Genomic DNA, 26,633 nt, shown 5'->3' with positions numbered 1-26,633 from the left:
GCCCCTCAGCCCTCAGCCCTTGGGATGGGACCCTGGCACTGGTCAGTGCACGGTCCCTGTAAATGGCCAATGTCTTGCTTCAACCATGCGACAGGGCATCTCGCTGCTTTTTGCCTTGGACTTTCTCCAGCTGCTTGGTCCAGATGGATGTGATCCGGAAGCATGGGAGTAGGCGACGAACTTCAGTGAACGAGGAACAGAAGGTGGCGCATGAATCCCCAGCCTCCCCGTCCGTCAGTGGGACAATCCTGAGACACATTCTCCACGGCTCCTCTGAGGGTCTGCGGTGGGACCAAGTCCCTGATGTCCACAGCAGTACAAAGTCACCCTCATATCAGCCTCAGATTCAGGTGCTCAGGAAGTCCAAGTCGCCTTTCTTTCTCCTGTTCTGTCTCCCTCAGCAGCCTCACTCCTGCTCCCTGGGACCCCTCCAATTCAACCACCACACCCCAGACCTTGTCTCATGCTTTGTGCTAGAGCTTCAAGCTCCTAAATGCATGTCTGCATAGCATGACACGCTGGGTGCCAGTTAGCCTATAAAATATCCTTGTTCTGAAAACATATCCTAGCCTAGCACTAGCTGATTCTTGGTGATATTAGTATTCTGAAAACTGTACCTGTCACTCTCTCCACCCCAAATCCAAGTAGCAAGAGGTGGTATTTTTCCTACAAGGTATTTCCTCAAACCCCTCATGGAGTCCTTGATGGCAAAGCCAGGTAAAGCCCACAATACATGTGAGCAAAGAGCCAGATCTCCTGCATTTCACAAAGAGCAGTTGTTATAAAAAGCAAGAAGGGGCCATAGTCAGGTCCAGTGCAGCTGAACGTAACTGCATTTCTCATGGAAGCATTTCAGTGTGTCCACATGCTTAGCCTTAATCCTCCATGCTGACTCTCGTTACCCATTTGCACGCCGTTCACTAAGACCTGCCTTTCCTAAGATCCTATCATTCCTGTTTATTCTGTAGCTGACTTATTTTCAATCCGGCTCTGTTTCACCTTTGTCAGGAAAAATATCTTCCCTGATTTAGACCCCCGATCTTGAAATGTTCTTCTCTGGCAAACTCCAAGATTTGCCACTTCATTTGAAGAGGTCCTGGAGTCCCATTTCCTGCACACCGCTTCTCTCAAAGTAGCACAATACTGCAGCGCTCCAGCCTCTCAAACTCAGAATTCCTCAGAGCCCTCCTTTGCTGACCTCCCATGAGAGCCCTCAGCCCCAGGCAGGCACTGGGATTCAGATTGGTGTCCAGATGTGTCCTCAGTGTTGTGATGCTTCAATTAGAAACTCCTCGACATCAAAAATCACGCCCCTGTAATGCAGTTCCTAGCACAAGGTCATGCACAGAGAAACACTTAATATAGTCTTTTTAATGAAGATTGAGCCAGATGTAAATGCAGGGAAGAAAAATTTTAAATGTAAGATCTTAATACCTAACAAGTGAACAACACTTTGCCTTGGCTTAATATTAGAAGCTCAGTGAGCAGGGTCACACAGCTATAATATACTTCTCAACACGTAGAAGCCAAAAGTAATTTACAAACACACAGACAACAATAAGTTATATGAGTTAGAGAGAGAAGAGTCACAGAACCAACCACAGTCCTACATAATGTTGAGTGTTCTCTATAACATAAAGGCAGCAATATCCTAGACCCATTACTAGTGGTGTTCCTTTGTGTCTATACAGCGCTAAAGAGTAAAGGAAGAGTTATGGTCCTGGGCAGGAGATAGGCCCATTAAGTGAATGTTTAAGGAATATTAAACACAGATGGAATGATAGGGATTATCCAACACAACTCCAGGATTTTACACTTGTGGACTCTGAGGCAGAGACTTGTGGAGGGCACCCAGGTGGTTGGTGAGGCAGTGAGTCTTCTGACTGCTGCACTGTGTCCTTCTAACATGCCTTGTGGATGTGGGGTTCTTCTCAGGCTGCAGGCTTGCCAGGAAGCCAGGAAGACTCCTAGGGGTCCACGTAAAGGAAGAACTCCCTAAATGCAGACTAAAGTTTTAGGAACAAGGATGCTCATTATAGGCTATTTATAATAGCAAGAAAATTAGAAATTACCTGAATTTCAACAATAACAGAATAGGTAAGTAAATAATGGGATAATCATAGAATGGAGTATTCTGCAGCCATTAATGTATTATAAAGAAATTTAATACCATGGGGAAAAGCAGGATCCTAAATTTGTATACAGAGTGTTATCTCAACTGTGTAGACGTATGTGGACGCACAGAAAACATATAGGCAGACGCACACTAAAATGGTAACTATAGTTATTGTGTACCTTTGGGTACTGGAATGAAATGGTGATTTTTATTTAAAAATAAGTAACGTTCTGTACTTTTCATAATGATTTTCTAACAGGAAAAACTTGTAAGCAGAAACAAGTAAGATGATCTAAAATATGTTAAGCAAAGACTATACATTTTTATATGAAAGATAATTTTCAATGACTGCATGATCTTTGATTAAGAAAGGGTCCACACCAGGAGAAGCCAGACTTTTTGTCACAGCAATGTGCTGCTGTGGATGTTTCTACATGCAAAGTACAAAGGATGTAACATCAGAAGGTATCAACTGAGTTTACACCTAATTTGTGACCCTAACAAGAGAACTATTAAACTTTCAGATTTTTTTTTTTACTCTAGGCCCAGCATTATTTTTCCCATTATTTAAAATTCATTCATAAACTACAGGTTACTTTGATTTTGTTTTGTGTGATGGTATAAAAATCATGGTCACTGTGAGTTTGGGTCCTCCGAGAAGCAGGTGCCAAGATGGAGTCAGATGTGCAGGAGAGGGTAACGGCCCATAAAGGATAAAGGGGGAGAGAGCAGAGGAGGCAGAAAGTGCCTTCAGATGGAAACGAAGGTCTGACCCCTGTGGATGGAGAGGGGAGGGAGGCTGGGTAGTAAGACCGCAGTGCAGCTCCAAGAGAGGTTCAGGCGAGCCAATGGGGAGTCCTCGAGCTGTGTTACCCAGCGCATGGGCCTCCTGTTTCACAGGGACAGGACCACAAATGCTCAGTCATTGATGGGAGCAAATGCCATGTTGCGTTCAGGGGGCAGCTCCTAGGGCCACAGTCAGTTATGCTCATCAAAGCCGGTATCTGAGCAGGACAAGTTCAGGGCCACCCTCGTCATTAAGACCCATGTTATAAGAAGATGGCTGGCTGGATGTTCGCTAAGTCTTTGAAAGGCAGAAGGAGCGATCCTGACATTCTCTTGAAGTTCCTTGCTATAGGCAGATGTGCCAAGAGGCCTAAAGCAACGTGGAGTGAAGCACATGAGAATCTGTGGGCCAACAATGCACGCACGTCACTTTCTAATGGCCTCACAGACGTAGAGTGGTTGTTGGTGCTCGTTCAACGTCTCTAGATGAACGTTGGCGGGGACCAGCAGCTCTTCTAATCTGCTGTATTTTGGTTTTGTTTTTGCTAATTCTCTATTTCAGGTAAATATAATGAAGATAATAATATACTGCAAATGAGACACCAATTCAGAACATTTCACAGTATTTCCTTTGGAAGTATTGGCTCAACAGAGACTGTAATTACTGGAAAGCAGAAATGTAAAGCTGTCATACAAACTGAAGTGTTTCTACTATTTCTCAGAGGCATTTAATCAATTCAGCCAAAGCAAACAACAAAACAGTTGTTTATTGTTCTACATTCCAAATCGCCTAACGACTGACTGGGTTTTTTCAGATTTAATTGCCTAGATGTTGCACTGCTGAGGTAACGTAAACCAGCATGCCCAAAGGGCTCTTAAAGGGGCAAGATTATAGAAAATTCACTGTAGCTAATATTCACGAGTAAAACTCCTTTCAATTAATTTACACCTGAAACAAAAACACTATTGAATTGTAAAATGATCAAAAGAGCCAGGAAGCTTGGATAATATAATAAGTGCTTATTGATTTTAAAACTTACCTTGCTCTAAGTGAGGGGCGACTATTTTAAATCTTCATCTCTGAGATCTTCTTTACCAGCATGCCTTTGCGTTTCCGGGGCAGAATACACCCCGTATGCCCTGCTCATGGTACGAGTTCAATGACCACTTCTTCTTTTATTTTATTTTATTGTGGTAAGAACACTCAACACGAGACCTGCCCTCTTAACAAATCTTTAAGTGTACGATGCATTATCGCGGACTCGAGGTACAGTGTTGTACAGCAGATCTCTAGAGCTGATTCACCTTGCTGAGCTGAAACTTCCACACATTGATTACTAATTCCCCATTTCTCCTTCTCCCCAGCCCCTGGCAACGACCACTCTACTCTTGATTCTATGAATTTGACTATTTTAGATACCTAAAATAAGTGGAATCATGCAGTATTTGTCTTCTGTGCCTGGCTTATTTCACTTACCATAATGTCCTCTAGGTTCATCCATGTTGTCACATATTGCAGAATTTCCTTCTTTTTTAAGGCTGAAAAATGTTCCATTATATGTATATACTACATTTTCTTTATCCTTTCATCTGACGATGGACATTTAGGTTGTTTCCACATTTTGGCCATTGTCAGTAGTGCTGCAATGAACATGAAAGTGCTAATATCTCTTTGAGATCCTGATTTCAATTCTTTTGGATAAACACCCAGAAATGGGATTACTGAATTATATGGCAGTTGTATTTTTAATTTTTTGAGGAAGCTCCATACTGTTTTCCATAGTGGCTGCACCATTTTGTACTCCCACCAACAGTGTGCAAGAGAGAGTTCAGATTTCTCCACATCCTCACCAACACTTGTCTTTTGTTTTTTGGATGACAGCCATCCTGACAGATGTGAAGTGATATCTCATTGTGGTTTTGATTTTCATTTCCCTGACGATTAATGACATTGAGCATTTTTTCATATATCTGTTGGCCATTTATATGTCTTCTTTGGAAAAATGTCTATTCAAGTTCTTAGCCCATTTTTTAATCGGGTTATTAGTTTCTTTGCTATTGAGTTGTAAGAGTTCCTTATATATTTTGCAGATCAACCCCTTATCAGATCTATGGTTTGCAGATCTTTTCCCCATTCAGCACATTGCCTCTTCCTGCTGTTGATGGCATCCTTTTCTGTGCAGAAGCTTCTCAGTTTGATGTCATCTTACTCTATTTTTGCTTTTGTTGCCTGTGCTTTTGAGGTCATATCCATGAAATCATTGCCTAGACCAATGCCATGAAGCTTTTCCTATATGTTTTCTCCTAGTTTTACAGTTTCTGGTCTTACATTTAAGTCTCTATTCCTTTTTGAGTTAATTTTTGTACATGGTGTAAGACAAAGGTCCCACTTCAGTCTTCTGCATGTGGCTGTCCAGTTTTCCCAGCACCATTTGCTGAAGAAACTGTCCTTTCCCATCGTGTGTTCTTGGCATTCTTGTTGAAGATCAGTTGACCATATACACATGGATTTACTTCTGGGCTCTCCATGCTCTTCCATTGGTCTCTATGTCTGTCCTTATGCCAGTACCATGTTGTTTTCATTATAGTAGTTTTGTAATATATTTTGAAATCAGGAAGTGTGGTGCTTTCAGTTTTGTTCTTCTTTCTCAAGATTGATTTGCCTATTCATGGTCTTTTGTGGTTCCATATGAATTGTAGAATTGTTTTTTCTATTTCTGTAAAAAATGCCAATGGGATTTTGACAGGGATTGCTCTGAATCTGTAGCTCACTTTGGATAGCACGGATATTTTAACAAGATTAAGTCTTCCAATCCATGAACATGGGATGTCTTTCCATTTGTGTCTTCTTTAATCTCTTTCATCAATGTTTTGTAGTTTCCGTATACAAGTCTTTCACCTCTTTTGTTAAATTTATTCTTAAGTATTTTACTCTTTTTGATGCTATTGTAAATGGGATTTTTTTTTTCTTAATTTCCTTTTCAGATTGTTTGTTGGTAGTGTATGGAAACACAACTGAATTTTGTATGTTGATTTTGTATCCTGCAATTTTACTGAATTAGTTTATTATTCTAACAGTTTTCTTGTGGAGTCTTTAGGATTTTCTATATATAAGATCATATCATCTGCAAACAGGGACAATTTTACTTCTTCCTTTCTGATTTGGATGTCTTTTATTTCTTTTTCTTGTCTAATTGCTCTGGCTAGGACTTCCAGTATTATGTTGAATAGAAGTGGCAAGAGTGGGCATCCTTGCCTTGTTCCTGATCTTAGAGGAAAAGCTTTCAGTCTTTCACCATTGAGTACGATGTTAGCTGTGGGGTTGTCATATATGGCCTTTATTTCAATGACTGTACTTCTCGATTTGATTTGTGTTACTCTAGGAAGAGAAATGAGGGACCAGACTATTTCAGTTTGTGATTCATTCTCAAAGTGTGGTTCCTGGTCCTGGCAGTACCAGCCCGCACCCTGGAACTTGTTAGAAATGCAAATCCTCAGGCCCACCCCAGACCTACTGAATCTGAAACTGTGGGAGTGGTGCGAGCGATCTGAGTTCCAACAAGCCATGCAGGTGATCCCGATGCGTGCTAGGGGAAGTCTGGCTAACACCATTTCCCATGGTGTAGTCTTCAGAAAAGTATTCTGTGGCATATTAAAAAGTGTTATGCAACAGAGGAGTTCCTTATTTGAGTACATTTAGTAAATTCTGGGCTAAAAGAGCTACGTAGGGCCCATGGACCATGCGCCTTCACAGAGGCCCCACAGGTCACTTCTCCTGATCTGTCACTATTTACAGACACCTGCTTATGTCCCACAAATAGCACATCCCATGTTCTTTCTCCTAAGAGCCTAGTTTCCCACCCCTCTCAGCCATTCAGACAGAGTTCTCCTTCCATCATTCCAAAGCCTATTTTTCTTTTTCCCACCCCAGTATGACTGACGGGGAAACTCAGTGTGGTCTGATGCCCACCCCTCACTACAAGGCAATCACGTAATTAATGGGCAACATGTTAACCAAATGGTAGGTTATTCAGTCCTAACAACTACCCTTGGGGGACACAGTTCAAATATATATTTAGAAAAAAGACATTTTTCTGCAAGGACACAGTCTTGCTAAAGACATTTCTAGTTCCTATTTCTAAACTAAATAAAAACCTCTCAGTCTGAGGCATCTGTGCTTGTACTATTTCAGTGGTTCAGGGCTATCCCAAAATTAATGTGGAGTTATTTGCTTTACATCTATCTGCAATGCAAAACCTCACCAAGGCTTGCCCACAGAACAGAGTTCAGTTTCCACTTTAACACACAGAAATTGGTTCTGGGCCCCCAGATAGCAGTTTTTCAGTTTTAGCAACTTAAAATTCAAACTCTACCTCCAGCAGCAGGAAGAAACTGCAGGCAGCTTACATATACTGGTTTGTCCCTGATATAGAGGCTACTCAGTGAGACTTCAATCAGAGAGACTAAATTATATTTTCACTTAAGAAAAAAATTAATATAAGCCAATGCTTTTAGATTTTAGTTTGTTTCATTGTTGGTTCAATGTTGTAAGCCAGAGAGCAGCAGGATAGCGTGCAGAAAAAGGGATTGTTTCAGCACCTAAAGAGAACAGTCTTGCGTTTCTGGTCTGCCTTTTCTTGGGTCAAGATACCTCCCCACACAGTGAACCACAAATGTCTAACGGCCATGTAGGGAAGAAGCCTTCCAAAGCCCGGACCCCAAAGAAAGCTGATAAAATCTGGGTGAGACAGAACTTGGAGATTAACTCAAGCAGGACTTCAGAGTTAAAACATCTTAAAGAAAAACACCAAATTATGCCAAATTGCTTGTGCCCACCCGCTATAAGAACGATTCAGTTCCAAAGGAGAAAGGGCATTAATTTAAGGCTTGTTGGAATGGCAAACAACAGATGCTGTCTCATCCCTTGATACCCCATAATAAGTGCGTGTCATCCAGCCTTTCCTCAGTTCCTCTGACTCAAATCCATGCATTGTTAAAAACTCATTAAAATGCACTGAATCAGAGCACGCAGACAACAAAAATAGAGGCAGTTTATGACGCCAAGCCAAATAATTTTGGCTTTTCTTCCCAGTGTGCATGTAAACAAACTGTCAGACACCCACACATGTGAACAGAAAGTTATGCACAAAGGGGGTGATGCCTGAGGCTCTCAGAGCAGCTAGGACAGCGGGGAGTTAATGCACCGATGTGGTGTCTGCGGAAGGCTGATCCCTACCAGCGTCACATCACCTTAAAGCAGATACTCCATCTCGTGTGGTCCATCGCTACACACGGAACTCTATGTAAATTAGTCATTAAACCCGGGTCTTTCTAAGCAGAAATATTAAAGCTTTAGGAGAGAGAGATGTAGAATAATTGTCCTGAACGTTTGGAGGTCAGATCTTAGAAAACGACCATCAACACAGCAGTCACATCTATTAACTAGGGGTGTGCAGCACCGAAAAGCAGTAAAAACATAACTGGATTTTAAATGTGCTAAATAAATATGTGCTAAAGGTTTCGTTTTGATTGGTTGAGGGATTATAGATTTTAACTAATCCTTGAAGCAAATCAGAAAATCAAAGTTTTAGTTGTAGCAGAGACTGCTAGATGCCCCCAGTGTCTACCCTCCCATCTTCTCTGGTCACAGGACAGAAAAGGAAGGGGCACCCGCTCCCCCTCTCCTTGGGCTGAAATGTGGATGAAGATGGCAGTACAGATGACGGCAACACATCAGTGAAGAGGACCAGTAAGACACAATCCTGGGTCCTGAGGCTGTGGTGTCGTCAGAGCAGCTCCTGACTGCTCACATACAATTAGAGAAATCAACTGTCTTATTCAAGTCACAGTGTTTAGATCACCTGTCATAGAAGTCGAAGGCATATTCTATTAATACAAGGTATGTTTGTTAAAAAGGAAGGATGCAGAACTTCTAATCCTGTACAACGAGGGTTGGTAAATCACGGCCACAGGCTGACTCTGGCTGCTGCTTGTTTTGTCAATCAAGTTTTATTGAAACACAGCAACGTTCATCCATCTCTGTGCCGTCTCTGGCTCCTTCCACACTGTAACGTCAGAACTGAGGAGCTGTGACAGAGACCGTGTGGCCCACAGAGCCTAAAATATTTCTTGCCTGGCCATAACAGAAAAAGTGTGCCTGCTATAGAGAGAAAGAAAAAGAAACCCTGGTCATCCAGTACACGTCAGGAAAGAGGGAGAAACAGCAGCAAATAGGAAACCATGGAAAATAGAATTAAAATTAAAAGTGAGAAGCATGACTAAATATATTGGTGGTTAAAATAAACGTGAGTGGGCTAAAGTCCTCCACCAAATGTGTTAGCATTCGTCAGGTAAGTCAACTCCGAGTCAAGCCGGAGTTGTTAGGAAATTTGGGGCGTTTAGATAAAGAATAAGAGAATTTCAGAGGAGCAACAAAGAAGGGACCAGGTGTGGGTAGAATTTTCCCGGGAAAGGAAGGAAGAACTTTACTTTCAAGAGGTTCTGTGTGCAAATCCACGTAGCTGTTGGGAAGCTGACTAAGAGACCCAGTAATCATTTCAGGTGAAAAGAGAGAGACTGGGAGAGAGCCAGCCTCGCCTCTGCAGGGACCCAGAGGGCCCTTGGTGAATTATTCTCAGGGAAAGGTGGCTACAGGAGGGGCAGAAGTGACACGACAGTCAGTTCTACCAAAGAACAGAGCCAAGTTCAATCAATGGGATCGAGTGCTGGGAAATTACCTAATTAGTAACTTCTGTCCACCCTACCATTCCCTACATTTAATAAAAAATTATATGCTTAAGTTTCCTATGGATCTTACCACTGGAGAAATGCCAAGAAGGAGCCATGACTCCAGTGATGGGTATAGGAGACACTCACCCTCTGGGGTTACCCAAGGGCCCGAGAAATAGTGAGGAGGCCTCCAGCCTTGAGCTTCTCTGGGCTTATTCTGTTGTGAGGCTGCCTGAGGAGCGCCCCAGCGTTCTGTCACTCGCTCCAGTCTTGGTCACGCCCTCCCTCAGGGCACTGGACAAGACTTCCTCCTCACGCAGCACCTCTTATGACGGCTTCTCCCCAGCCTCAACCACTTCTGCCAGAAAAGATTCCACAAATGCCCCAGTTATCTACAGAGCCAAATAAGAGGAGGCTGACATGAGCTGAGCAGCTGCTGGGGCAGGCACGGCGAGGGGCATGGAGATGCAGAGATGGTGCTCTGACTTCCCTCTCATGTTTCCTTAGAACTGCGAGTCTTCCAAAGCTGCGACAGAGTAACGCTCATCGAATCCAGTGCCAGCGCGAATTTTTCTGGGATGTTGGAGGTTATGCTTTGAAGAACTGGTATTATTATCAGTTCATACAATAAATATGTCCTAAGTGTCACCTGTATATAAGGTATTGTGTTAGGTACTGAGGATGCCAAGATGGATAAACTGTGTCTCCTGCCTTTGATGCATTTACATCTAATGGAAAGAAAAAAACTCAAGGATAAACCCCACTTCTTTCTCCTCCTACCATTGTCCCCTAACTCACACACACAGACAAATACGCACAACAGTGCACCACTGTTGGTCGTCAGATCTAGTTCTACAGCCGTTACAATACATATGTGGGAGTGGACCCTACAAATCGTGGTCCATTTCTGCTCTCAGAATTGACCGTCTTTAAAAGTGAGGGGACAGAAAATAAGAGTCTCCTGCTGTTTTAAGCTAACTCTGTTTTGCTGATATTTTAGCATTACCAAAATTTAGGGGTAAAGGGAAAATTTAGTCTGAGTTAAAAAAATTAATTCCACTTTCCTTAAAGTCAGTATTTAATTTGTGCTATATTTTTTGAAACCAGTTCTAACATTTTCTGGCAGCTAACACATACCGCTTGAATAATACACTAATGAAAAATCACAACGCTGCAGTATGGGGGGACTTGAGCCCACTTCTCAAATGCCTTAGAGTTTTAGCTTATTTGTTTCTAGATTACTAATGGCTTTCTGGGACAAACAAACAAACAAAAAACCCCAAAGATGCTATTTTCAAACTTCCATGAAAGGAAGGAAGGTTAATCAGGAAGCTTTGGGACAAATTTTCCTCTTAGAGGTGCAATTTTGAGGTTCAGTTTTCATTGACCACTTTCAGAGTCATAGTTCACCCACAACAAATGTGCTTTACGCTTAATAGAACCAAATGAAAATCATTTGAGATATTATGGCTGTCCCTCTGCTAGCAACTGTCAAATTGTGTCATCAAAGTTGCCTGTTTTGGGGACGGCCCCCGGCGACACCGCAGGCAGGTGTGGTTCACCTTTGACCCTCTCACCTCCTCCGCCCATCCTCTCTCCTCTGCCTAGTGGTCCATCTTCCTTCTTTAGTATGAACAGCTTCCCATGCCCAATGGCAAGCCTCACTCCCACGACATTTCACCTGACCCTACAGATGGCTTTCACTGCCACTCGTTCCTGTCAAAATCCATCTTTTCACATCACATTCCCTTAGAGCCCCTCTCTTGCAAACGTTCCTGTTGCTAAGCTGCTCATGTGCATCGAGTTAACGTATTTGTGCCTCTTAAATGTTTAAGGTATAACATTGGTGGCTTTATGGAGTTTTATTTTGAGGTTATAACCTCAAATTTTATCAAAGGTCAATATACTAAATGGCCACAGGGAAAATGATTTTGCATCTTTTCCTAAATTACTGTTGAAAAAAGTTCATTCCTCTTTCTTACATTCAAAAGTCCCTTCAAGAATTTAGTATCAGAAAACTCTCTCTCTCCTGACAAACTGGTGTCTTTTCTTTTAACAGGTGATAATCGTATAACGAATTGTAATAAAAAGGTCATTTGACTGGCGTCAGGAAACCTGGAGCTGAATCGATGTGTAAGCATAGTCTAGGCATATTTATTTATTCATATTTATTTATTCCTTTCTGTGGTCTCTATACCAATGGTCTTAGGAGAAATGTCTTTTTTATTATGAGCACAATATAAAATATAAATTTGATTATACAATGTTATTCCTCCTAAAAGCGTGTTTGCTATTTCCCAGAATCATATGGAAACCAACGACTTAGCACAAAGCAGTGGTTATTACGACAATCCGGGACACGACACGGCCTTAGGGGAGATTACTCTGGACCGGTGGTCCTTTGGTGTCCCCCAATCCTGGCGCTGCTTTTGCCGGCCTGCCCAGGCCTGGCCCAGGAGACTCTGCTGTTCTGACTGTGTCCGGGGGGGAGGGTTTGGTGAAACCCTCCAGGATCCGAGATAGTTGGCTTGAAAGAGCTACTTAAGATGAACACAGAAAGCCTGTCAGTGTGTAATCTAGTCCAGCCTGGAAGGTTAGGCAGGAAGACCCCACAAGGGGAGGAGGCGGAAGGGGAACTTATCAACAAACTCCTCTGATATAAATATCCAAACCTAGTTTTCACTGGTCTAAATGCTATTTTTGTGTCTAAAATGATGCCCTGTGGGAAAATATCAGGGCACCTAGGGCAGCCTGTGAACGCCCGGGACTCATAACAGTTCCAGTTCTAAGTCAAGGCTGTTTCTCTCACCACCTCCCAACCCGATTCCCGGCTGGTTCCCGTTAACTTAGAAGAAAACCTTCATATAAAAGCACCTTCAGTGTGGCTCCCCTCTACAGGATGTGAAATGGCCTCTCGTGGAGTTTCATTCTGCACAGCTGGACAAGCAAGGGGGCGATGCGGGTTGCCACGGAAACTGGTGCTAGGATTCTTTATACTTTGCTCCTAAAAATAAGATGTAAAATGTACTGAGGGTGTGATTAGTGCAGCACAGAAGGGAATTTCTCAAAGGAGAGCCAAGCCTCCGCCCCCACAGGAACGGGGGTGTTCTTCATAGCTGGAGGACAGGACATGAATCCAGGAGCAGATGCTCAACAGGGTGCCTCCCTCAAAAGGTGCGGGGAGAGACAAATGGGAAAAGTGGCTTGGAAGAAGAAAACAGTCTTCAATCAAGCATAATTCATATAAATTTCAAGGCTGGGATGTCCTGAAATTACCCAGGAAGGAAAGAGAACTCTTCTCCCCAACCTACAAAACAGCCATAAAAACTCGGCTAAGAGACTGGATCAGAACATTGCCGTTGGTGTCATGCCCAGTACAGGACACGGTCACATGCCACCTTTGTCAGGTGGTCCCCAGTCAGCTTGGGCACATTCAGTGACTGCTACTTCCTTAGGAAATGGCTGACAACTGGACTTCTCCCTCTAAATGGTGTTGGAGTCTGCTTTTCTGTAACTTTCACTTATTTGCTTTTGTTTACCTTCTGGAGCAACCAAGAAAAGTCAGTTGCCACATTATTTTTTTGTCTTAATATGATAATTCTTCGCTTACTACCAAAATGGAGCCATTGGTCCAAGGGTCCACTCCCTGCTCAGGGAGGCTCCCGAGCTGACAGATCAGCCAGGTTCACAGATCTCTGGCTTCAGTGCAAAATGACATGCCGTTAAAACTGTAGCATTTCATGGTTGCGTGCAGAAAATTCATATGTGTTCCAAGCACATTCAACACCTACTGTGTGCCAGGCACTGTGCTAGGGACATACATTGTTTCATTTTACCCAGGTACATGAGGGAAGGACCTTTATCACGCCCACTTTATAGAGGAAACTCGGTTCAGTCTAAGGGCAGCATCCTTAGGGGCGTATGCACAGGTAGAGTGATGAGGGACAGACTTCAGAGTCATGGGCGTCACCTTGAACACCAGTTCCTCCACTTGCTAAATTTGTGATCTTGGATAAGTTATATAACCTCTTTAAATTTCTCATCTCTAAAAACTGGGACAATAAAATGTCATGAGTTGGTAGAAGTAAAGAAAATTATATGTTTAAAATGTCAAACGTATAGTGGGTGCTCTCCTGCCCCTCCCTTGCAACCCTAGAGGTCCCCCACTATTGTTGAACAGCAGAGCTGTCAATCAAAAGTCATCTTAGATCCATATGCAATCAAGCCTGGAGCAGCTGCCTGTATAGGTATTAAATAGTCAATCTGAGCAAATGAACCATTAAATGACTAGATCCTGTGCAGGCAGAATATAGTGAAACGATATGAACTGTTAACATAAAAGAAATGACCTCCCAAGGAGGTGACGTGGAGGTCTCAGTGACTATTAAAATAGAAGGAAAAAATAAATCTGTACATTCCATTGAGGCGAAGGTTGAGAGAGTCTGTGCTGGGTGTGCAGTTGCCTGCTGTGACTGCTGTCTCCCCGTCTTCCCTGTGCCTCACCTGTTCCTTCTGCCCCCGGACGGACAGACAGCCAGCCCGTTGGTCCCCTTGCTCTCACTTTCTCCCTCCTGGGCGGACCCCACAGACGGCCTTGTCACTGAGACACAGACTTGCTCTCCGTGATCACCTCCGGAGCGCCAGCTCTGGAGGCCGTGCCACACGCCTCCTGTTCCCTGACGGCTCATTTCAGTTTTATATGGGATAAGGAAGCCTGGGGTGGAAAGGACTCTCCTGACCTTCAAGGGAACCTAACAGTTGTCAATTCTCAAGGATGATATTACTGATTAGGGCGGCGTTAGTTTTATATGAGTTGAAACGTTTAAATAACAAAGACATTTGTATTTTGAAACTCACGTAGAGTTCTGTGGCCGACAGGCCTGGGTTTAAACCCCAATTCTGGCACTTTCAGTGTAGCCTTGGGTCAGCTGCTTAACCTACCTGGGCCGTGACGAACAGACAGCAGTTTCTCTCACAACAAGGCAGTGACAGTAGGTCACTGTATATCACGGTAGATCAAGGCAGAGCCAGACCGTGGCTCTGCTCCACGATCACCACGCCCCAGGCTAGCAGGACGGCTCTGCCATCCTCCGGGTTAAGCTTCCCCATCACCATGCATCACCCATGAACACCACTTTCAAACAGCTGGGAGGAGAGGGAAGAAAGAGTGTTTGTCCAGGATAAGGAATTTCCTTTTAACCAAGCAGAGCCAGGGCCGTACACAACGCTCCTGCTCTCACCTCAGTGGTTAAGCTTAGTCACATGGCTGCACTGAGTTAGTTCTGATGGAGGCTGAAATGTAATCTTGAGCTGACCAGCCATGTGCCCAGAAAGGAGACAATGGATGTGGGGAGATAATCAGGACTCTCCACCATAAAACCTATAAGATATATTATTATCCCCATTTTACAGATTTAAAAACTGAGGCACAGAGAAGTTAAGTAACTTGTCCAAGGAAACAAAGTTAAAACAGTGGTGGGGCCAGGATTTGAACCCCAGGTAGGACGGCTCCAAGGGTTCACTCTTGCGTACAACACTCTTCTGCCCCCTCAGAGGCTACTGGACATTGTAGTCATTTACTTTTTTTCTCTCCACTGTGTTATAATAGCTCCTTGAGGACAAGATCCCATTCATTTTTAGATTTCCTCCATAGTAGCTTCGCATATAAAGGGTATGTCAGTTCTCAGTTGCACACTCTGGCTGGTTTAAGCAGAAAGGAAATGGCAGCAAATGATTTTGGCAGCACACAGATGCTTCCAGGACAGAGAATCAGCTTTGCACGTTATACAGCCAGAGGAAGTGCAAATCTTGCCACAGGATGGTCCTATGGAGGCACCAGATGCAGGGAACTCCACACTCACTGCTGTACCAGAAAGCAAACTGCAGCATGTGGCTGAGCCTTGGCCCCGGGGCCTCCGGAAGCCCATGTCCATGCATAACTTTCCCCAGAGTGAATCTGTGTCTCACCAGCCTCGGTGGGTCACCGTCTCTGAACTGAGGGGCTGCACGACTGTCTGACTGGGGTGGCCTATATCACAGGCTGGTACCTAGTTCACGGGAGGCAGGAAAGAGTTTCTGGCTTCTGTCAAGGGAAGGACAGGACTCAAAAGATGGAGAATTTCCCAAAATAGGAAGAGTATTCTAAGGAGTAGGGCAGCCAAAAATATATTAACTGTCTACCCCATGGGAACTTGAATAAAGTGTCTTTTCCTTCCTAACTTCCCTAAATCCTTTCTTGCCTGAGAAGTGGAGTGCTTGACATACCGAGATGACTTTCCTGTGGCTACTTAACAACAAAGTTTTAGAATTCAAAGAAACCTCAGAACTTTCTGATTCTAGAGTTTTTAGCACTATTTAGCAGGACGCAGACAAAGGTAACCCAGCCCATGTGGCTGCTGTAAGAAATAACTAGCAACTTAAATGATGCCAGAGCCTTTAAATGGATTTCAGTCTCTTCTAGGTCTGCCTCATCTCACCTTTTTTTTAGGCAGTTATGTTTTCCTTGTTGATCCTCAGGGCCTAGTGATAGCCATCTACCGATAGCAAAGTTTCACTTTCCGTGTTGATACTTTACTAACTCCCAAACTCATCTAAAAGAGAAAACGTAAGTGAATGAAAGAACACTGAATTAGCATAACATATATAAACGTTCTTTGAAAACATTAAGTGATAGAAATAGCAGTTATTGTTGTTATGCACAATACTATATTACCAAAGTATAATAAAATGAGATTTATTAGCCAAATGCATTCTAATAATTGACCAGAGATTTGGAGATACAGCAAACTTCTAGACATCTGATTGCCTTGGCCTGGGTCCCCAGCAGCAGACCGTGAGTCCAGTGCAAGCGGCTGATGTGGGAGGTGAAAAGAGCCGGGATCAGAGAGGGAAGAAACAGAGAAGCAAGGGAGGCAGCCATCGACGGGAAGAGGAGGTGCTGGTGGCTGGAGGTCGTGCTGAGTAAGCCGCTAAGGACGGGAGCATGGGCAGGACACCCAGAGGGTCTGCTACTCCATTTCCTAACTGACCTAACCCTCTTAAAATTCGACTTACATAAGATGTTGACCTAGTGGCTAGTCTCTTTATCTGTTAGGGGAAATATTTGGGTCACATGTGTTCTAAAGTTTCTGTGATATTCTTCGTTTTCCTCATTTGTTTAACCTCTGCAGCCAGAGTTATATCCTTGCCTGTTGCTGCTATTACAAGATAAATGGGATGTTAATGCTTCTGCGACAGAGGAAACTGAAGTTCTAGGATATTATTTGTGGTATGTAGTGTCAAAATATCTGATTTATTGGTAGGATCTTTTGGGATGTTATTATGACTTTATTCCAGTACATTTTATTGCAATAATTTCCTAAACCATGAAAAAGAAGAGATGTTTGTTACATAGTTAGAGAGGCTCATTTTGGAGAAAGTGGATACAGGGAGGCTTTTCACAGGCTACAGAAGGTTTTTTCACAATAAGAAACCACTCTGGGCCTATGGCTTGACTATAGGGCACAGGTATAAATGCCTGTCCAGCTACTCCATTTTGGGGCTGGGACACTAGGTTAGCTAGATTCTTGATCTGATAAGCACCTGATCATGATTTTTGAGATGGGTGGTATCTCTGCATTGGAGCTGGAGATGAATGGCCCTGTGGCTCACTTCCGGAGGGCTCTGGCTCCACTCTGCTTCTGCTGAGCTGGTGAAGATGGCTGCGTCCTCCCCTGTGTGGCTCCATCTTCCTTTTCCTGTGAGTGTCTCTCTCTTTCTGTCCTCGTCCTTTCTTGTTCTCTTTACTCTTCCTTGCATTTTCTTCTCTCTTCTGTCTTCTTGGTTTGTCTCCTCCTCTATTTCTCCTAGGGTTGGGACACTCCCCTAGTCTGTTTCTTTCATTTTGATCCGTGTGGCCATTCTCGTAACATCTGGAAAAACTCCCAGTTAGCACCAGTTGTTTTTGTCTGGTTTATAATCTCTTTATTGGATAAAGTGGTTGGGATTGTTCCATAGCTTTAGAAAAACAAACAGATGAGAACTTTCTTGGCTTCTCTTCTTATCTAGGATTGCCAGATTTGGCAGATAAAAATACAGGACACTCTGTTAAATTTGAATTTTGGATAAACAGCAAATAATTTTTAGTATAAGTATGTCCCACATAATGTCTGGGGCACACTTGTGCTAAAAGCATTCATTGCTTATCTGAAATTCAATTTAACTGGACAGCCTGTGTTTTATTTGGCGACCCTAGCCTTAACCCACTTCAAATTTGCTCTTGCTTTTATTACGTGACAGGTCTCCCAGCAGTAACTGCAGTTCAATTTCCATTTCCAGCTCTTAAAGCCAGGGAGGGCCGGCCCTGTGGCTTGGTGGTTAAGTGCGCGCGCTGCGATGCTGGTGGCCCGGGTTCGGATCCCGGGTGCGCATCGAGGCACCACTTCTCTGTTCATCCTGAGGCCGAGTCCCACATACAGCAACTAGAAGGATGTGCAGCTACGACACACAACTATCCACTGGGGCTTTGGGGGGAAAAATAAAATAAATAAAATCTTTAAAAAAAAAAAAAGCCAGGGAGATATCGGCATAATCTCATCATTTATGCTGAAAACACAATTATTACGGCAAGAAGTACTTCATTTGAGAAAGTTTTCCCTTGCCCTTTTCTCTTGAAACTGAAGTATTTCCAGGATTATGTGGAATAGTACAACTAAGAGTGCAATTATTACGGTGTTACGTTGTGGAATGGAAATTAAAAAGCTGTTACTACAGGTGGTTCTTATCCATCACACATGGCTTTGTGATGTGTATGTGACTACCTGGTGTGTGATGTGTTTACTTGAATGTTTAGATAAGTACTCAAGGAGTATCTGTTACCATAAAGAGAATTTAACATGTCTCATATACTGGCACACAACAATGACAATTCTATATTTTTCCATTTTTACCTTTACATCTTACTGGGCTTAATTTTAGAAACATGAGAGCTGATGGTATTGGAATTCTCAAATTCTGCCCTGCCAATCACCCTTTCCTCTTGCCCCGTCCCCTTCATGAGTTATTCTAGAGAGAGCTATGCGCTAAAGAAAAAAATAACAAAGGTGAAAACACCAGGTGATACTATCTCACTATCTGGGCCATTGTCCCCATTGTTGAGCTCTGATAAAGGTGGTTTGGACCACGTGGTTCATGCTCAGGGACTGTGTGAGGCCTCTCCCTCCCTATGAGTGGTGTCAAAGTATGAACAGGTGAGGAAGACATCCATGCAGGAGGCAGCCTGGCCTGAGGTGTCAGAGCCTCAGCAGAATGAGGGAGCATCCATTTGTAAGGAGGAACCAGGGTTGGGTATTGGAGCCCAAGTGGGCTGAGGAGTGCATCCACAAAGTAGGGGGGCAACAACAGCAATGTGAGGTTACATAGAATGAATCTGTAAATCTCCCATAAGTAAATTTATTAAGGATAATGGAGCCAGGCTTCTCACTGTTGGAGAAGTGAGTTACAAACATGGAAAGGGAGAAAGCTTGAAGGAGTGCCAGGATGTTGGACTGGAATTAGAGAGATGGGTGTGAACTCACGAATTTTAATGTATATAAAAAACATATACAAAAATGTGTGTATATATGTACCCTTGCTCAGCCCACGAGAGGGTCTGGGAACAGAAATGTTCTGTGGAAGAGGAAAGTGGACAGTCTTATTAGAGTGGGAACAGGGTGTGAGATCTTCACATTGCACATTAATGCCCAGCAGAGCATCCACTGTAGAAGCAGCTCTGAAGAACCAAGCACACAGGATGACGTGGCCGGTGGGTGGATGTCAGCCAGCCTGTCATTGGTCACCCCAGTGCTTACCCAATGGCCTCAAGAACAGAGTAGCCACAGATGCAGAGATGGAGACCATGCCTGGGCGCAACAGAAGATCAAGCCATGCCTGTCTCTGAATGTCTCACCTTCCAGCAACAGAATCCCAAACTGACCCTCCCATGTGGTACCATCCCTTGAGGAGAGATATCAGCTACCTGCTGGCAGGTGATTTCATCAGATCCTCCTGCCCTGAAAAGGTCAGCAATTCCTACCGATCAGGACTGATACACGATTCAGGAACGGGTCTGCCTTCCTACACAGGGCCACAGCAGCACCACTATCCAAAGGCTCACAGATTGTCTGATATCCTGACACAGGAGCCTGAAAACACCACCCTGGACTAGGTGAGTCCCTCATGGCAAAGACGGTGGCAAAGGACACACGAGCATGAGATCCACTGGCCCTGCCTCACACCTCATCACGCAGAGCTGCCAGCTTGAGAGAGCCAAGGGAAGGACGTGTGAAGGCAGTGCTGACGTGCCAGGTCGGAGGAAGACAATCTGTGAGGAAGGGTGCTGTCCTTCCAGAGGCACATCAAAAGCCATTTTTCATGGTACCATGCCCAATCAGGTGGACCACACGGGCTGGGGAGCCAATGGGCAGGAGTGGGAGTGGCCCGGCGCCATCATTACCAGGGACCCCCTGGGGACCCCAGCTTCCCATTCTTGAAACTTTGGCTCCATGGGTCCAGGAATCCTGGTTCACACAGGGGGATGTTTGCAACGGGGGCGCATCAAGATCCCCACTAAACTTACGGGTGCACCTGGTCACTGTGGGCTCCTTGTGCCAGCAGACAAGCAGGCACAAAGGGGTGCCAGACCTCCTTGGCCCTGATCACTGTGGGGAGGCGAGCCTGATACAACGTGGGGGTGCGAGGGATTTACCGGGCACTCAAGCGATCTACTGAGGCATCTTGTGGTTCCCCCACACCCGACTTTAACTGTAAATGGGCAGTACAGTCACCACCAACTAAGAAGCACAGTAAGGAGGAGCCCAGACCCCTCAGTGTTGTGGGTCTGGGTCACCCCACCAAGAAAGCCACTCAGACTAGTTCAAATACCAGCAAAGGATGAGGGGGATCTAGAACGAGTGGTAAAGGAGGGTGATGATGAATGTCAGTTACAGCCTTGGGACCAGCTGCCACAGCAGAAATCTACTTTCCTCCTCTATCCTTCCTCTCATAAGCTTCCCCAGAAATTGTGACCAACCAGAATCCTAGAGAAGTGGTATCTAGATGGGGTGAACCCATGTGGGAAGCCAGTGGATCCAAGCGTGCACTGCGTGGACTGTGGTAAATGTTGCTGGTCCTCCACCAGGCGACCTGTCCCAGACCCACACATATCGTCTACCTTCTCCAGGTCCCATGGCTAGGATGCTCTGGAGGTTACATGCTCCCCTCCTGGGAACAACAACGATAGTTTGCTACAGGAGGACACCCCTGCATTGTGATTTCACTGCAGAACACCCTCTTACACACACACACACACCACACACACACACACACACACACACACACACACACACACACACACACACACACACACACACACACACACACACACACCAGTGGATCAGGCCAAGGCTAGACTGCCTGAGACCACAGCCTTGCTCAGCTCCCTCCCCTCCCCTCACCCCTACAGGTTTTTCCCGAAGAGCACTCCCTGCCGTGGTCCCTATCGCAGGCTCTGCTTCTAGGCAACCTAACCTGAGACCCTGGGAGGCAGAAACAATTTTCACATTGACTTAGACCAACTGGAAGGCTAATTCAACAAAGGGTAGATTTCAGAAGGGAAAAGAATCCCAGGGTATATTTAGGGGAAATGAAAAAAACTCCCCCAATAGAAATTTAAGACAGACCTAAACACTGGAGAAAAAGGACTGGGTATAGTTATCTCATAAGCCAACTACTAACTAGTTACGATAGTGCTAGTTAGTGCTAACTCGTGTAACTAACTAGTTACAACAGTGCTATTGTTAAAAACACTGTTAAAAAGAGAGATATATTGAGGAAATTTATATTCTGAGTTGGTCAGACTCTCAATAAAGTGGTCCATCCTATTTGATAACAGTGTGGAGAAACTAGAGGGCATGCAGGGTATAGCAATAGAACTGACTCAAGTGCAAACAGTAGGTTCTGCCTGGAAAAGGTTTCTGGGGGGAGAGGAGTGTTTCTTTCAGGGAGGAGTATCTCATCACTGACGTTGTTTAGGATTGTAAATGACTGAATGACGAATGATGATAACAAAAAGCAGACTGATTTCTGGTCAGTTTTATGATTGTTTAAAAATTCTCTACAGACAGCCCGGTGGCACAGTGATTAAGTTCACGTGTTCTGCTTCGGCGGCCCAGGGTTCGCTGGTTCAGATCCTGGGTGTGGACCTACCTACTCACCCCTCATCAAGCCATGCTGTGGCAGCATCCCACATAGAAGAGCTACAACTCTACAACTATGCTACACAACTATGTGCTGGGGCTTTGGGGAGAAAATAGAAAAGAACAAAAGAGGAAGATTAGCAACAGATGTTAGCTCAGGGCCAATCTTCCTCAACAAAAAAAAAAAAGAGAGAGAAAAGACAAAGTAGGATTTATTTTTTATTTATTTATTTTTTTAATTTTTTGTTTATTGCAGTAACATTGGTTTATAACATTGTAAAAATTTCAGGTGTACATCATTGTACTTCTATTTCTGCATGGACTACATCATGTTCACCACCAAAATACTAATTACAACCCATCACCACACACATGTACCAAATTATCCCTTTCACCCTCCTCCCTCCCCCCTTCCCCTCTGGTAACCACCAATCCAATCTCTGTCCCTATGTGTTTGTTTATTGTTGTTATTATCTACTACTTAATGAAGGAAATCATACGGTATTTGACCTTCTCCCTCTGACTTATTTCACTTTGCATTATACCCTCAATGTCCATCCATGTTGTCACAAATGGCTGGATTTCATCGTTTCTTATGGCTGAGTAGTATTCCATTGTGTATATATACCACAGCTTCTTTATCCATTCGTCCCTTGATGGGCACTTAGGTTGCTTCCAAGTCTTGGCTATCGTGAATAAGGCTGCAATGAACACAGGGGTGCATGTACCTTTGCAAATTGGTGTTTTCAAGTTCTTTGGATAAATACCCAACAGTGGAATAGCTGGATCATATGGTAGTTCTATCGTTGATTTTTTGAGGAATCTCCATACTGTTTTCCATAGTGGCTGCACCAGTTTGCACTCCCACCAGCAGTGTATGAGAGTTCCCTTCTCTCCACAACCTCTCCAACACATGTTGTTTCCTGTCTTGTTAATTATAGCCATTCTGACGGGCGTGAGGTGATATCTCATTGTAGTTTTGATTTGCATTTCCCTGATAGTTAGTGATTTTGAACATCTTTTCATGTGGCTGTTGGCCATCTGTATATCTTCTTTGGAAAATAGAAAAGAACAAAAGAGGAAGATTAGCAACAGATGTTAGCTCAGGGCCAATCTTCCTCAACAAAAAAAAAAAAAGAGAGAGAAAAGACAAAGTAGGATTAAAAAAAAAAAAAATCTCTACAGACAACACAACTTCGCATTGCGTGGGCCCAGGTGGTCTGCCCCCCACCTCGCCACTCTTGGCATGACAATGATGCACACGCGTGACAAAAGACTGAGCTAAAGTAACAGGAATGTCTGAGAACAGTGCCATACGAGACAGGGCTATGAACCGATGCTGGTTTGTGACGGGTATGTACAGAAACCGACAGGAAGCTCTTCAACGTTTTTTACAGCAATTTGATTTTGCTGATATCCAGCATCATTTTCTAGTAATTCATTTTCATTGTATTTTACAAAACCATTGGTCTGTGACAGTGAAGACATTTTGAAAAATCATCTTTCACCACAGATACTTTGAGAAACATCAGTTTATGTCTCCAGTTGAGTTACAGGATATACTCTGAAGTGTCTTGATTACACAAGATGGTGCATGAATCTTTGAATCTACAAACATACCAAATGGCTGGGCTTGAGGAGAGAATGGACTAGAAACCACCAAAGCTGATGATGTTGGCACACAGCATATTGTGTTAAGACAATTTTAAAGATCAGATCCTATCCCAGGACAAAGTTAATATGGTTCTCCCGGGATATTAGTGTTGACACGATCAAGATGTGACTATCTAGGTGGCTGGTTTCATTATTTACTTACCTGAAGGCAACAGATTGGAACCTGATAATTCCTCGGGAACAGTGCTCACCTTGAATTCCTTCCTGGGGCTGAATGTGGGCAGGTGGAGGGAGGCCAGGAGGAGAGTTAGTAACACACGGATGACTGTGTGCGGAGTAGGAGGGACTGAGCGTTCAGTCCCAGAGCAGTGACAACCGGATGACGAAGTCAGTGCACAACGGAAGACGTTTCTGACTGAAGTAACTAGGAGGTGAATGAAGGCGACAGTCTCTTCCTGACGGGGATTTCTCTCTCCTCCATCTTTGGTGCTGATTCTCCCTTAGTTCCTCTGGCATTCCAAATCTTCATAAAACAGTCTGGCATTTCCTCCTCAAAAATGTCACCAGTCACGATTCAAGCAGCAACTTAGCTGTACAACTTTAACTTTCTCTGTGTTGGAACACAGAGTAGAGAGAAGGAATATTTATCTCGCACAGCATTTAAAATCTGTGGTTTTTATAATTCTTACTATAGATATTATGGAGCATAATATTAGTTATCTTCACTTCATTATTCATCCATTCCTCCCATACTTTATGGTGTATGAGGAAATAATCCTTTGGCAAATGAATGGATTAGATGAATTGAAAATAGACTGGGATAATTTTAAGTCTGAGGAATGCGAGATATTCTTGCTTGTGGGAAAAAGGGGATTTTTTTTTTTTCCTTTTTGAACCATTTATGTTTGGAAAACAGTCTGAGAAATCCATTGTTCCATTCATCCCAGCAGTCAATTGGGGTAAAAAATGTAGGTACATCAGGGTCCAAATGCCTTATGCTTAGAATGTCTCTTATGAACACCAGCATGTTTTACTGGCCTTTTGAAACTCGTTTTTTTTTTTTTTTTTGGTGAGGAAGATTGGCTCTGAGCTAACATCTGTTGCCAATGTTCCCCTTTTTGCTGAAGAAGATTGGCTCTGAGCTAACATCTGTGCCCATCTTCCTCTATTTTGTATGGGGGATGCTGCACAGCATGGCTTGATGAGTAGTGTATTGGTCTGCGCCTGGGATTCGAACCTGCGAATCCCGAGCCGCCAAAGCGGAGCGCATGAACCTAACCACCACGCCACGGGGCTGGCCCCTGGCTTTTTGAAAAGAGAGATCAAAGAGATTTCTTACATAGTCATAGACACTGAAGAAAACATTTTTGATCTGATAACCCATTATCCAGCATTCTGCCTGTAGTCAAATTGCTACCATGTCATACAACAGTCACATTTTGAATAAAAGTTATATTAAAAAAAGACCTATTAGATAGCTATCTCACGACCTTGTTCAACATCCAGTTCCTGTGTTTAATCAACTTCGCCTCCATGAAATCCTTTGTATGTCTAGCTTGAACTTTTCAAGTAATCACTGAATCCCTCTTTCCACAGCTTCTTTCAAGAATTCAGTAAAACAAAGCTGTAGGACAATGTATGGGGGCCACATTCACAACCATTTTCAGTTTTCTGATGCATTTGAAACTTGCTGGACTTTTCTTACCCATCCACATCCCACAGGAGGCAAAGCTGGGCTCTCCTGTCAGAGGCAAAGCAGAGCCTGTGGGAAGAGACAGAAGGAAACAAAGATGGCAGCGGTGGCTGTGTGTCCTGGGAGTTTAGTCCCCATGGAAGGCTTTAATCTCCAAGGCATCCTATCTGTAATCCATACGCCCCTGTGGCTAGTAATTTCTGACTGTTCTTCATGTGTTATTTGCAGAGGGAACACTGCTCTTAACAATAAATACCACACTGATTCTATCAGAAGACTCAGTAAAAGCGGCACGTGGGTGAACACAGAACTCAGCAGCTCACAGTAATTGTCCCCGTGAGGTGAAGAGTGGGTGAGCCTAATAAAGCTTTCAAAACCAAGTTTCAAGTGGCTCATAGATCTCTACAGACTCTGTCAACACATACGCAGTGTAGGTATTATTTTCATTAACCAAAACACAGAATTTTAAGAAAAAGTTTTAAAAAGCATGCAATATAATCTACTGAATAAAATACAGGATCCTTTCTTCCCATTTGCTAAGTTAGAGCTCTTTCATGCATATAACCTTAATAAAGCCTTCTAATTTGGTGGCATTAAATGGCACAATAAACTATTATATAGTTTTCCTTCTCCCCCAAAGACCTTGAATTCTAAGGTATACCAATTCTGTTGATAATTGTCATCAGATAATTGTTTGAGACTCTACAAATAAAATTTTTGTGGGGTGTCCCTCCATATACTTCAAGAAGAAATATATACGTTCAGACATTAGTGTAGTAGAAAGGTTGATTCTTGGCTTCTGTGACCAGGGACTCTGGAATTCTTAAATAATCTCACTCAATTTTGATATGTAAAATCTTATTTAATCTTTGTTTTATCCTTTTTTGTTTGCTTTATTTTTGTTTTTGAAAATTAAACCTTTAAGTGAGTCCAGATTTCTCCCCACACCCTTGGATTGAAAACAGTATGTAAATACCTTACATAGTATCTCATAAATGGATGATAACCGTACTTATATTTCTCTTGATTAATTTAATTGCTCTCTGTCACTGTTATTATTTTGTAGTACTTAAGTACAGAAATAAACTATTGTATATTATTTTTATTACACATTGTATCTATAGAAAATGGTAACCATTTGTATTATGATCTTTTGAAAACTTTAATAAAATGCATTTATAAATGTAAAATATAAAATAAATTTCACTTCTTTATGAAAATTCCAAACAGAAAGAAGTGTCAATGAAAAACTAGGTTAATCTGTATAAATTTACTTTGTCATTTAAGAAAAATTAATGATTGGGCCAGTTCATGCATTTACCATATTTGAAGTCTAGCACTCTTTTTTTTTTCCATAATGAGAAAGAAATACTCATTTTTCTTGGCTAAACAATTTTGCACAGAGTTCTTTTTTTTTTTTTCCCAAACCAGAAATGCTGGACTCCCGGGCATGGCAGGCATCCTGGTAGTCAGCTGCTGTGTG

General features: G+C 43.2%; 1 long non-coding RNA gene across 2 annotated transcripts in view; it reads right to left on the bottom strand.

Moving 5' to 3' along the window:
• The window catches only part of LOC147917386 (uncharacterized), a 54,738-nt gene that overhangs the window by 1,727 nt on the left and 26,378 nt on the right, over positions 1-26,633 (bottom strand). Inside the window, exon 4 of one of the 2 annotated variants that reach the window (XR_015549495.1) lies at positions 24,519-25,219. The exons of the other annotated variant lie outside the window; for it this stretch is intronic. This is a non-coding gene — a long non-coding RNA (uncharacterized LOC147917386). Of the gene's footprint in view, positions 1-24,518; positions 25,220-26,633 lie in introns of those variants that run through there. 2 annotated transcript variants of the gene reach the window in all.

This window comes from Ceratotherium simum, chromosome 3, assembly GCF_057802395.1.
Source record: "Ceratotherium simum simum isolate JZ-2026a chromosome 3, ASM5780239v1, whole genome shotgun sequence".
NCBI classification, from domain to species: Eukaryota; Metazoa; Chordata; class Mammalia; order Perissodactyla; family Rhinocerotidae; genus Ceratotherium; species Ceratotherium simum.
Note: the sequence above shows the minus strand (reverse complement) of the source record. Positions and strands in the feature narration are given on the sequence as shown.